Source organism: Notothenia rossii (assembly GCF_949606895.1).
Source record: "Notothenia rossii genome assembly, chromosome: 1".
NCBI classification, from domain to species: domain Eukaryota; kingdom Metazoa; phylum Chordata; class Actinopteri; order Perciformes; family Nototheniidae; genus Notothenia; species Notothenia rossii.
In genome coordinates, this window is record NC_136912.1 from 60,330,550 (window position 1) to 60,343,109 (window position 12,560).

The 12,560-nt window shown below is 39.4% G+C and overlaps 1 protein-coding gene across 3 annotated transcripts in view; it reads left to right on the forward strand.

The window, feature by feature from the left end:
• The window catches only part of LOC307042559 (uncharacterized protein), a 159,003-nt gene that overhangs the window by 93,923 nt on the left and 52,520 nt on the right, over window positions 1–12,560 (forward strand). The window contains exons 4-5 of one of the 3 annotated variants that reach the window (XR_013809158.1): window positions 1,949–2,098; window positions 2,258–3,625. The exons of the other annotated variants lie outside the window; for them this stretch is intronic. The gene's annotated coding sequence lies outside the window, so the exon portion shown is untranslated. Of the gene's footprint in view, window positions 1–1,948; window positions 2,099–2,257; window positions 3,626–12,560 lie in introns of those variants that run through there. 3 annotated transcript variants of the gene reach the window in all.

The following is a 12,560-nucleotide window of genomic DNA, read 5'->3' on the forward strand; positions in this document are numbered from 1 at the left end:
CAGTATTTGAAATGTTCGTATTGATATTATTTTAACTCTGGCTGTGTAATAAAAAAATATGGCAAAACGAAAACAGCCAAGCGTCATAGCTTTTGGATTCACAAGCAAAGAAGCGAAGGAGTCTAAAAATGACAACGTGAACGGAAACCAACTTTTAGTTGGCCGGCTGTAAGCGGCGTTAGGGTCGAGTTTGACAGCTCCACACCGAGGGAGAGGCCTGCCGATGCGGAGCCTGAAGAGGCTTCAACAACGGCCACATCCGCCGGCATAGTGACACCGTCTGTATTAGTAGAAGAGTGTTTTTATAGCAATTGATCGCATCCGCGCTGCTGCGCCAGTCAACAGAGCGTGCGTGTGACATATTTAGTAGCAGGATGTGCTCTGAAAAATAGAGATGGGTCTGGATGCAGAGCGCAGGCAGGGGGCGGATCCTATAGGGGGCGTCTCCTATAGGGGGCTTTTCCTATAGGGGGCGTTTCCTATAAGGGGAGCGTCCTATGAATAATGACACTCAGCAGAAATACATACTGTAGGTGGCAGTAATGCAACTTAAGGGATTCCAGCTGCTTTTACAAATCCTCGCAGAAGAAGTCATTCGTTCTTTCAAGATGGCCGAACAACACTTTGAAACAGCGGCAATAGTATTTTCCAGAGATACATGTTTATATTTATTGTAATGTCATTTTTCTTAACACACAATTGTCTCGTTATCAAAGTACAACATCGACTGTCCAACCTCGTTAAACGTTACTAAAGTAAATAGTTGTATGTGGTAAAAATGTTTGTGGTATTAAATGCTAACTTAGCATGATGCTATAAACACGTGGCCTACTCTACTGTTGTAATAACGTGAAGCTTAGATAGGTCAATAGATTATCAGGCTCGGCAACAATACTGATTTGTGTTACCAAAGCTGATCATCTAATTGACCTAAGATTAGCGTATATGCTGTGATGCTAACCAGCACTTAGCATGATGCTAGTGTACTGTTGTGTACTGTTGTATTATCTTGGAAATATAAGTAGGCCTGCCCTACATACTGTAACTTAATCAAATAATATGGTATGGATTCGGATAGACGACATGGCTAGCTTGGTTGGTTGAATTGAGTAATAAGATGTGCGGTACTGATTAAGGTTGTAACTGTAACAGTTTGTAACTACTGGTTGTAATGAACCAGACGAGAGACGGACGCATCCTTTCAGTAAATGTCGGCTGCTAATCAATATGTAAAAATAAAACTTCGGATTTGTCTTCTATAATTATGTAACATTAGTTATGGCATCATCAGAAATGTGGTAAAGTAATATGATTAGAGAAGAGTCACTGGTCATCTAACACATGCTTAATAGTTCACCTAACACTATTAAAGACAGGTTAAAGAATGTAACATAATAAAAACTACCTAATATCGATAAGCAAAAACACTAGTTATATTATACAAATGATGTGACCCCTTGAGCTGCATAAACTAATAAGCAATCCAATTGAAATATAAATATCAAAGCTCATTCAAAAGCTTTCCTGTCATTTATGTGATATGAATGGTTACTGTTGAAAGAGCAAATAAAAACAGTTTGAATAGTAAACAATTCCTCATTTTCTTCCAGATTCACCCAACTGTTTACAAGGGGGATGCCCCTCTAACACCCCTTTGTGAAGGCCCTAATACATACAAGTGCACATTCTGCAGCAAGGTGGGGGACTATGGACATATTGTGGCACATCTGCAGACCCATAGAAGAACGGCTGTTAAACATGGAGGTATTTCTTAATCTAAATAAATGTTGCAGATCTTCCAAAATGTACAAATAGTTGACTAATTTGAGTTAGTCCAACCAATTAACTATTACTAACTAATATTATTCTAACGTGAATTTGAATACAGTTTACATTTTTATATTGCCTTAAGAATGAAGTCATTTGTAAACTGGATTTCTCTTTGTAGGATTCACAATTTACAGGTGCAATGGTGTGTGTTGCAAAACCTCACATTTCCACTGCTGCTACTGTGTGGAGATCAGAACCCAGCCCACTATTCTGAAACATGTTCAGAAGTGCGGAGGGGCAGCCTGCAGCGTTGGATCACTTCGCCAGAGTAAGTGATGCACATGAACACACCAGAAGCAGTGGTCATAACCTTATTCCCCCTAAAGACAACTTAAACAAAACATGGGAAAAATGTATTATACAACTATACTGCTATAATGTAATCTATCCACTGTCTCCCCACCAGCCTCCACGGTGGCCTCCTCAGCCTACCCTGTCACCTCTGCAGCCTCCCAAATTTCTACAGCATCTGTAGCCTCCACTCCACTCCAAGCCATCAGTCGCAGCAAAGTAGTCCAGTCAAGGGCCAAAAGGACAACATGCCCTTTGTGTAAAACTGAACTGTATATGAAAAACCTCAAGACCCACATGGATCGACGTCACTCATCATCTGTTCCTGATATTACTTCTAGTCACCATCTTCCATCCCAATGCTTAGACCTCAAAAAGGGCATTTTTGCTGTTGGAAGAACATTTTCTGGGCTGACAAACCCCATTCATGTACAGAAGTTCACCTGGGCAAACAGCCACCAAGTTGTTTGTGAGCTTGAAAATTGCAAGCAGGCATCAGAATTTTCCAGAAGAAGTAAATTATTAGGGTTTCAGTGTATTCATGTTAGGTCTCTGATATACTGTCCTACTTCATCCAAACCAGATGTCACACTGAAGGAGGAAGTTCTGTCAGATATGATTGGGAAGAAATGGATTTCTGACAACACAAAAAGAATGTGTCTAGTCAGAAAGGAGAAAGCTGAGTCTGAAAACAGCCCACTGAGTAAAGAGGTGACATTTTGCAGTGGCGCATCAAGACTTTATGTGTCAGTACTTGAAACATGCACCTCATATTATTCGCGGTTAGGGAGAGTGTCTGTATGTTATGACATAAAAATAAATACTTGGCAGCGTCCATGCTCAAAGCCAAAGAATTCCTGTGCTCATAAGTCCATAGCAAAATGGCACTTGAATCAGACCCGACCTGAACTCTTCCTAAAGGTCCAAAGTACAGACAGTGATGTTTTTGAGACCTTTGTTGAATCCGATTCTGAAGGCCACAGTACTGAGGACATTCTCTATCCACCTGAGGGAGCCGCTTTGACATCACTTGTTCTTTACTTGTTGGACCACAAGAAATTGCCAGCTGTTCTTTCAACGGATGCGTGTTCACCGCAGAACATGGAGACACTGCCAAAGCGCCTCATACCTCTTGAGAACTTTTGCACTGTTTGCCCAGGAAAGATTCCTCTGTCGGATCCTATGCCGATAACTCATAAAGCCAACATAGTGACATTCACTGGCATAGTAAAGGGTATGTTTAGTTTATGAATATATTAGTTCACGTGTGGGGACTCGCTTCCCTCATGGGGACAAATTGGGGTCCCGTTCCAGATCTCCAGCTGCAGAGAGTGCCGCAACCTGTACAAGGACTCGGAAGGCTACAGGTGACATGGGCGCAGAGGACAACTCTTGGGGATGTACTCAGAAGATGATCTGGCAGGATTCTGTACCATTGACTGTTTTTATTATGCTGGAGGCACCTTCCATGAAAATGGCTAATGGGGTTAGGCTTCCATTAGGCAAACGTCTTTTGTTCTATCGTCTCTCAATAAAATGTTTATGTTCAATAAAATGTTTATGTTTAATGAAGACTTTCCTCTTTGTTTGTACTGTATATATTTTCCTTTGTAAAATGTATTGGTATGTGCTATACATTTCATGTTTAGTATTTGATGTGTATTGTAATGTTTCAAAAATAACAAATACGTTAATTTAATTAATCTTACCACCAGACACAACATGAACAAATGAATGATACACATCAGGACAGTAACTTCAACTTCAGTATTTTAGGTGTACAGAAACCTCTACTCATGTTGTTAAATGATATACAGCAATATCTTCCATAAAATATAGTTGATTGATTTGAATAATAATTACTACCACTGCACAAACAGTAACAAATGATATGCCTACAATTATGAGTTTAATGTATCCTATGTTATGATAAACTATCAAATTGACTCTGTATTCATTATGATCTGTCAATAGGTCAATTAATTTGTCTTCTCTGTGGGTTGTATACTGTTAATTATTTATGCAAATTAATTATAATTATAATTTTTCAAAGTTCGTTTATGATTCATTCAAAGCATTAAAATAAATGAGAAACAGAGCGTCATATACCTTTAAGAAATACGTGGGGGGCGGGGCTCATAACCCTTTAGGATCCGCCCCCTATAGGATCCGCCCCCTATAGGAAACGCCCCCTATAGGATCCGCCCCCTTGCTGTGGTCTGCAAACAGACTCTATTGGAAAAATAGGGCTCCCCGAAAGCAAATGGGTAATTCGAAAACTGACAGAGCTCCCTCTATACAAATCAAACTGTAGACGGTGTGAAAGCACCTATTGTTTTAAATAATGGTCGGAATGTGACCTGTGAGCCTTCTGAATTACCGTGGGACAGCACATTCTAAACTAAAATGTTCAATCAATAAAGTAACATCTTATCTTATCTTAATAATATCTTCACATTAATAATAATAATAAATCATACAGTATGTGTCCGAAAGGGAGCAGGAGGAATCAAACACAAAAATATACAAAAAATATACTGCATATTAAAGCAAACGATTGTAAAGGTTAAAGTATGAGCATAACAAATAAAGAAGTGTAATGTAAACATTTACATTATAATTATGATTATTTAATATATAAAGACTATATATTATTGAATTACAAGATTAGATATACTTTAGTTGATCTAAAATATTGATGTGTTCAAATGCTCTTCAAAACACAACTGAAAGTCCATGTAACTTGTCTTTCTGTATTTGTGAATGAAGCGCCATCTCCTGGTTAAAACCTGAAATGGAAAATCTGGCAACGCCCTCTTGGAAAATAGTGGGAGGGCTTAACATTCCTCTATACTGGTCTTTGGCAGGTCGTAGGCAGGAAGCTGTAAGCTGGAGTCTGAAATGAAGTGCTACATATGTATACACACATGCATTTCCAAACATTTGGACTACCTATGTTGCAAATGTATTATCTTTTCAATGTACACACGGCATCTATTGCACGTCTGTCCGGCCTGGGAGAGGGATCCCTCCTCTGTTGCTCTCCCTGAGGTTTCTCCCATTTTTCCCTTTAAACTGTGGGTTTTCTCTGGAAGTTTTTCCTTGTACGATGTGAGGGTCTACGGACAGAGGGTGTCGTATTGTCATACTGATATTCTGTACAAACTGTGAAGTCCACTGAGACAAATGTAACATTTGTGATATTGGGCTATATAAATAAACATTGATTGATTGATTGAAGAGTGTAGATAGGAGAGAACCACCACAAGTCAGGACACGTAAAACAGTGCAGCCTAGATGAAGATGTGCTTACCGGTGTTGTCAGGGCTAGCATGAGGGACAAGGTTTATAGTGTCCGTGAGTAGTGATAGCAAGAATACCGTTAACCTAGAGTTAATTTATTCACATTAATTCCCATCAACAAATCCATTTTATGTGTCACATTAAATCTTTATTAGGCAAGTCAAGTTTATTTATATAGCACTTTTCAACACAAGGCAATTCAAAGTGCTTTACAAAAAATGAAAGACATTAAGAAAATGGCATTTAAAATCAGCCATTAAAAAGAAAAGCTAATAAAATAAACATTAAAAGAAAAATACATGGATAAAAGTTACAGTGCAGTCTAAGATATGAATAGTTCAATTAAAAGCAGCGACAAAAAGAAAAGTCTTCAGCCTGGATTTAAAAGTAGTAAGAGTTGCAGCGGACCTGCAGGTTTCTGGGAGTTTGTTCCAGATATTTGGAGCATAATAACTGAACGCTGCTTTACCATGTTTAGTTCTGACTCTGGGGACAGAAAGCTGACCAGTCCCTGAAGACCTTAGAGATTTGGATGGTTCATCATTTAGCAGGAGGTCAGAAATGCATTTTGGTCCTAAACCATTCAGTGCTTTATAAACAAGCAGCAGTATTTTTTTAAATATATTCTTTGACACACAGGAAGCCAGTGTAAAGACTTCAGAACAGGAGTGATGTGATTCACTTTCTTAGTGTTAGTGAGGAACCAGAGTAAAGACTTCAGAACAGGAGTGATGTGATCCTCTTTCTTAGTGTTAGTGAGGACTCGAACAGCGGCGTTCTGAATCAGCTGCAGCTTTCTAATAGATTTTTTAGTGAGACCTGTGAAGACACTGTTGCAGTAGTCCAGTCTACTGAAGATAAAAGCATGGACAAGTTTTTCCAAATCCTGCTGTGACATTAGTCTTTTAATCCTAGATATGTTCTGTAGGTGATAGTAAGCTGATTTACTAACTGTTTTAATGTGACTGTTGAAACTCAGGTCAGAGTCCATGACGACACCTAGATTTCTGGCTTTATCTGTTGTTTTGAACATTGCAGACTGAAGCTCAGCGCTAACTTTTAAATGTCCTGCCTTGGCTCCAAAAACCATTACCTGAGTTTTATCTTTGTTTAATTGGAGAAAGTTCTGACACATCCAGTCATTGATTTGTTCAATGCAATTAATCAGTGTTTGAATTGGAGCATAGTCTCCTGGTGAAATGGTTACGTACATTTGTGTGTCATCCGCATAGCTATGGTAACTTATTTTGTTGTTCTTCATTATCTGAGCCAGTGGTAGCATGTAGACGTTAAAGAGAAGAGGCCCCAAGATTACAAATATTACACACCAGAAAAACACAGAAATATCCATGAAATAAACATACAGTAGGCTATAAACAATTAAAGGGATAATTGGGAAGGCATTAAAAATGTAAATATATTTTTAAATAATAAAACAATCCCACCACCACAGGTATCTACAGGAGAAGAGAGAATTATCTTCACAAAATGTGAATGCCCTTGTGGAGAATGGAAATGCAGTCATGCGGCTGCATGAGCCAGCAACCCAGATGCAGGTCCATGAGTCAGATTTGTGGCTCTCCCAATCAGGATTGTTGGGGGCATCTCCAGATGGTCTGGTAGGGTCTTCCGCTGTGCTGGAGGTAAAGTGTCCCTACGGAGCCAGGGAAATTACAATTAGTGAAGCATTGCAAATCAAGGGCTTCTGTGTCAGTAAGGAAGGAGAAACATTCAGCCTGCGTGAGGAACATCCTTACTGGCACCAAGTGCAAGGTCAGCTTCACCTCACTGCAAGAAAGAAGGAATACAAAAATTGTGAATCGTTTTTAATTTACATTTAGGCTACTCGCCTTTGCAATGTTGTGGTTGTTAGAGTGTTAGGTTTCCTGTCAGCTCGTTTGTTGGGAAGATATAAAATATTAGTTTCATGGAAGTCACCCCGTCATATAAGTAGTATTATTCATCCCGCTTCCATCACATTAGTATGCATAGAAAGTGACAGGTGCTGTGACAGGCCACACCTCTCCCTACTTATGCTAATGAGCTAAGTCCCAGCTCCCCTTTGTTCGAGGTGTGAGATCTCAAGTAGGTGTGATATCCCAAGTAGGTGTGAGATCCGTCGATAGGAGGGGGGTGATGTGTATTCACAGGTGTGAAAAGCCCCCACTGTTGCGCCTTATGGTGTATAATAAAAAAATGTTTCAATCACATTAGTATGCATAAAAAGTGACAGGTGGGCCCGCCCCCAAGTCTATTAAAACAAAAATGCCGCTTCCATCACATTAGTATGCATAAAAGTGACAGAAGGGCCCGCCCCAATTATGTGATGTCAGAAGACCGAAGGGGTGGAGTTGGATAAAAAAAAAGAACCCCCTGCAGATAAAAAGCCAGTCATTTCCAATCATCAAGTCATCTTTCCAAAAAGAAAAAATGGCCAAGAGACGCCTCGATATGGGTTTAATCAGCGAGACGCCTGTGACAACTTACCGCCATCCGTCCGGAGCGCCAATCAAGAAACGGATGCAGTATCTGTGCCGGGTTCAAACACCTCCGGTCGAAGATCTTGAAGAGAAATGGCTTCTGGAAAATGAACATGTTTGGGGATACGTATTCAACTATATGGCGAATGAACTGCATTTCTACAATCTGAAGAATGGAGCAAAGGTATGGACCCCACAGTGTTAAAGCAACGTTGACCTCAACAGATTGGGCTGTGTTAACTCTGGTGTCTTCCAGAGATCTCCACGCAACCATTGTATCGGAAGAAGTAGTGCATCAAGAAAATACTGTGAAACCAGCGGTGTACAAGATATTTGCAACAAAAAGCAAAGAAACGCAAACAAAAAGCGAGATCAGAGAAGAGTTTTCACCGTTACCCCTCAATGTGGAGGAAGAAGAAGGAAATATCCCCCCGCCGCCAGAAGTGAAAAGAGTCCTGACAAGCACCGTCTGGGAAACTAAAAGCGGACCATCTGGGCGATGGTATTACCGCGCAAGCCGTTTGCTGACGCAGGGGGGAGGGGTTCTCTCTAAAACACAGTGTCCTGCCATCTCTCTCTGTTTCTGCTGATGTGTAAAATATACAAAATAATGTTTTATATACTTACTCTCTTGTTATAAGGTGATGAAGTTTGTAGCGTAAGCCAGCCATCAGTGTTCTAGTTTTAAGGATCGAAGGATCCAATGTATTTTTAAATGGAGCAGAAATAGAACTAGTCTCCCAGTGCAAGTATCTTGAACAGAGAGTGTCATATTGGACTCGCACTTGACTTTTTAAGAAACATAAAATATCCAGAAAGTATCCAATACCATTAAATTCAACTTGCAACATTTTAAACAAATTAGACCTTTTTCTTAACTGTCAATGCTGCAAAGTCATACCTCCACTGTATGATTCTATCCCACATTGAATACTGTTTTACAAACTGGTCATTTGCTTGTGCCACACACCTGAAACCCATAGAACAGCTGTTCAAGAGAGCTATCCAGGTGTTTGACAGAAAGCCACAGTCATACCACCACTGTACCATCCTTGAATATGCTGCTCATGCTCTTTCTGCATATCATGTATTTATTTTTGCTGTATATATATATATAAATGTCATGTTCTTATATGCTGTATGTGACGGGACTATAGATGGAAATTAGCTCAAAGCTAAAATCCGGCTCATTTACACTTGTAAGCATTATATTTGTTTTAAAGTGTTCATCAATGTGCACTACGGTAGCCCTGAAGAAAATTAAACATTAAAATATGTTATCGATGTCCCCATTCCCAGTTTGTTTTGGGAATAATTGCGATGTTTACTATGTTTTTGGTAGCTCTTAACAAAACAGAATTTTTGTAAAAGACTGCGACTCTAAAAGTCAAGTTTTTGATTTTAACACTGTTTCGATGAAACAATACATTATACAATATTACGACTTTTTGCCATATTTTTAACACAATCTTTTTTTTTTGTGGTTGTAGGGCTTCAAGATATTTTGCATGTCATGCATAAACACGGTGTCATCTTTTCCTTGAAACTGACGTGCTGCCTGTTTTACAAAACAAGTTATGTTTCTGCTTCTTCATCCTCTGAATTTTCCTCCCCCGACCCTCTTCCTTCAGCCAGCACAACAAGAATCAAGGTGGATCTGTGAAATGAAACATCTCTTCCCAAAGCGTGAGTTCCCTATTGAGAGCATGCGTCTCGGGCAGTAGGGTCTAAACCAATTGGCCAGATATACTAACATGCAGAACGTACGGTATGTTTGAAGACTAACCATTTATCCAGTTCAAGCTGTCTTTAAGATGTGACATCGCGCTCTGACTATCCCCCGTAAAATCGTGACAAACTATTACTTATTCTTAAATTTGACCTCTTGCTGCTTGGTTGAAAATGATAGATGAAAAAATTACTTTTAAAAAAAAGACTCAAACAGCGAGGGACATTATACTGGTGAAAAAGCTCTCAACGACGATGTTCAGTAAACGATCAATCAAAATCGAAAGATCCAATGTATTTTTAAATGGAGGAGAAATAGAACTAGTCTCCCAGTTCAAGTATCTTGAACAGGGAGTGTCATATTGGAACTCGCACTTGACTTTTTAAGAAACATATCCAGAAAGTATCCAATACCATTCAATTCAACTTGCAACATTTTAAACAAATTAGACCTTTTTCTTAACTGTCAATGCTGCAAAGTCATATCTCCACTGTATGATTCTATCCCACATTGAATACTGTTTTACAAACTGGTCGTTTGCTTGTGCCACACACCTGAAACCCATAGAACAGCTGTTCAAGAGAGCTATCCAGGTGTTTGACAGAAAGCCACAGTCATACCACCACTGTACCATCCTTGAATATCACATTTTCTTGAGTTTTTGACATTTTTATGTCTTTTAAAAGTATGTGTTTTTCAAAAAATAATATTTACATGGGCTGCATGTAAAATTAAACTTAGTGGGGTCCTTAGTTTTAGATGCTTTGCTGAGTGGAGGGAGGGACTTATTGCGTTGAGTGGGGGGAGTCATCTGTAGAATTGAGAGTTTTTTTCACCAGTATAATGTCCCTCACTGTGTGAGTCTTTTTTTTTTTAAAGTTATTTTTCATCTATCATTTTCAACCAAGCAGCAAGAGGTCAAATTTAAGAATAAGTAATAGTTTGTCACGATTTTACGGGGGATAGTCAGAGCGCAATGTCACATCTTAAAGACAGCTTGAACTGGATAAATGGTTAGTCTTCAAACATACCCTACGTTCTGCATGTTAGTATATCTGGCCAATTGGTTTAGAACCTACTGCCCTAGACGCATGCTCTCAATAGGGAAGTCACGCTTTGGGAAGAGGTGTTTCATTTCACAGATCCACCTTGATTCTTGTTGTGCTGGCTGAAGGAAGAGGGACGGGGTAGGAAAATTCAGAGGATGAGGAAGCAGAAAAATAACTTGTTTTGTAAAACGGGCAGCACGTCAGTTTCAAGGAGAAGATGACACCGTGTTTATGCATGACATGCAAAATATCTTGAAGCCCTACAACCACAAAAAAAAAAGATTGTGTTAAAAATATGGCAAAAAGTCGTAATATTGTATAATGTATTGTTTCATCGAAACAGTGTTAAAATCAAAAACTTGCTTTTTAGAGTCGCAGTCTTTTACAAAAATTCTGTTTTGTTAAGAGCTACCAAAAACATAGTAAACATCGCAATTATTCCCAAAACAAACTGGGAATGGGGACATCGATAACATATTTTAATGTTTAATTTTCTTCAGGGCTACCGTAGTGCACATTGATGAACACTTTAAAACAAATATAATGCTTACCAGTTTAAATGAGCCGGATTTTAGCTTGGAGCTAATTTCCATCTATAGTCCCGTCACATACAGCATATAAGAACATGACATTTATATATATATATACAGCAAAAATAAATACATGATATGCAGAAAGAGCATGAGCAGCATATTCAAGGATGGTACAGTGGTGGTATGACTGTGGCTTTCTGTCAAACACCTGGATAGCTCTCTTGAACAGCTGTTCTATGGGTTTCAGGTGTGTGGCACAAGCAAACGACCAGTTTGTAAAACAGTATTCAATGTGGGATAGAATCATACAGTGGAGGTATGACTTTGCAGCATTGACAGTTAAGAAAAAGGTCTAATTTGTTTAAAATGTTGCAAGTTGAATTTAATGGTATTGGATACTTTCTGGATATTTTATGTTTCTTAAAAAGTCAAGTGCGAGTCCAATATGACACTCTCTGTTCAAGATACTTGCACTGGGAGACTAGTTCTATTTCTGCTCCATTTAACAATACATTGGATCCTTCGATCCTTAAAACTAGAACACTGATGGCTGGCTTACGCTACAAACGTCATCACCTTTTAACAAGAGAGTAAGTATATAAAACGTTATTTTGTATATTTTACACATCAGCAGAAACAGAGAGAGATGGCAGGACACTGTGTTTTAGAGAGAACCCCTCCCCCCTGCCTCAGCAAACGGCTTGCGCGGTAATACCATCGCCCAGATGGTCCGCTTTTAGTTTCCTAGACGGTGCTTGTCAGGACTCTTTTCACTTCTGGCGGCGAGGGGATATTTCCTTCTTCTTCCTCCACATTGAGGGGTAACGGTGAAAAGTCTTCTCTGATCTCGCTTTTTGTTTGCGTTTCTTTGCTTTTTGTTGCAAATATCTTGTACACCGCTGGTTTCACAGTATTTTCTTGATGCACTACTTCTTCCGATACAATGGTTGCGTGGAGATCTCTGGAAGACACCAGGGTTAACACAGCCCAATCTGTTGAGGTCAACGTCGCTTTAACACTGTGGGGTCCATACGTTTCTCCATTCTTCAGATTGTAGAAATGCAGTTCATTCGCCATATAGTTGAATACGTATCCCCAAACAAGTTAATTTTCCAGAAGCCATTTCTCTTCAAGATCTTCGACCGGAGGTGTTTGAACCCGGCACAGATACTGCATCCTTTTCTTGATTGGCGCTCCGGACGGATGGCGGTAAGTTGTCACAGGCGACTCGCTGATTAAACCCATATCGAGGCGTCTCTTGGCCATTTTTTCTTTTTGGAAAGATGACTTGATGATTGGAAATGACTGGCTTTTTATCTGCACGGGGTTCTTTTTTTTTTATGTC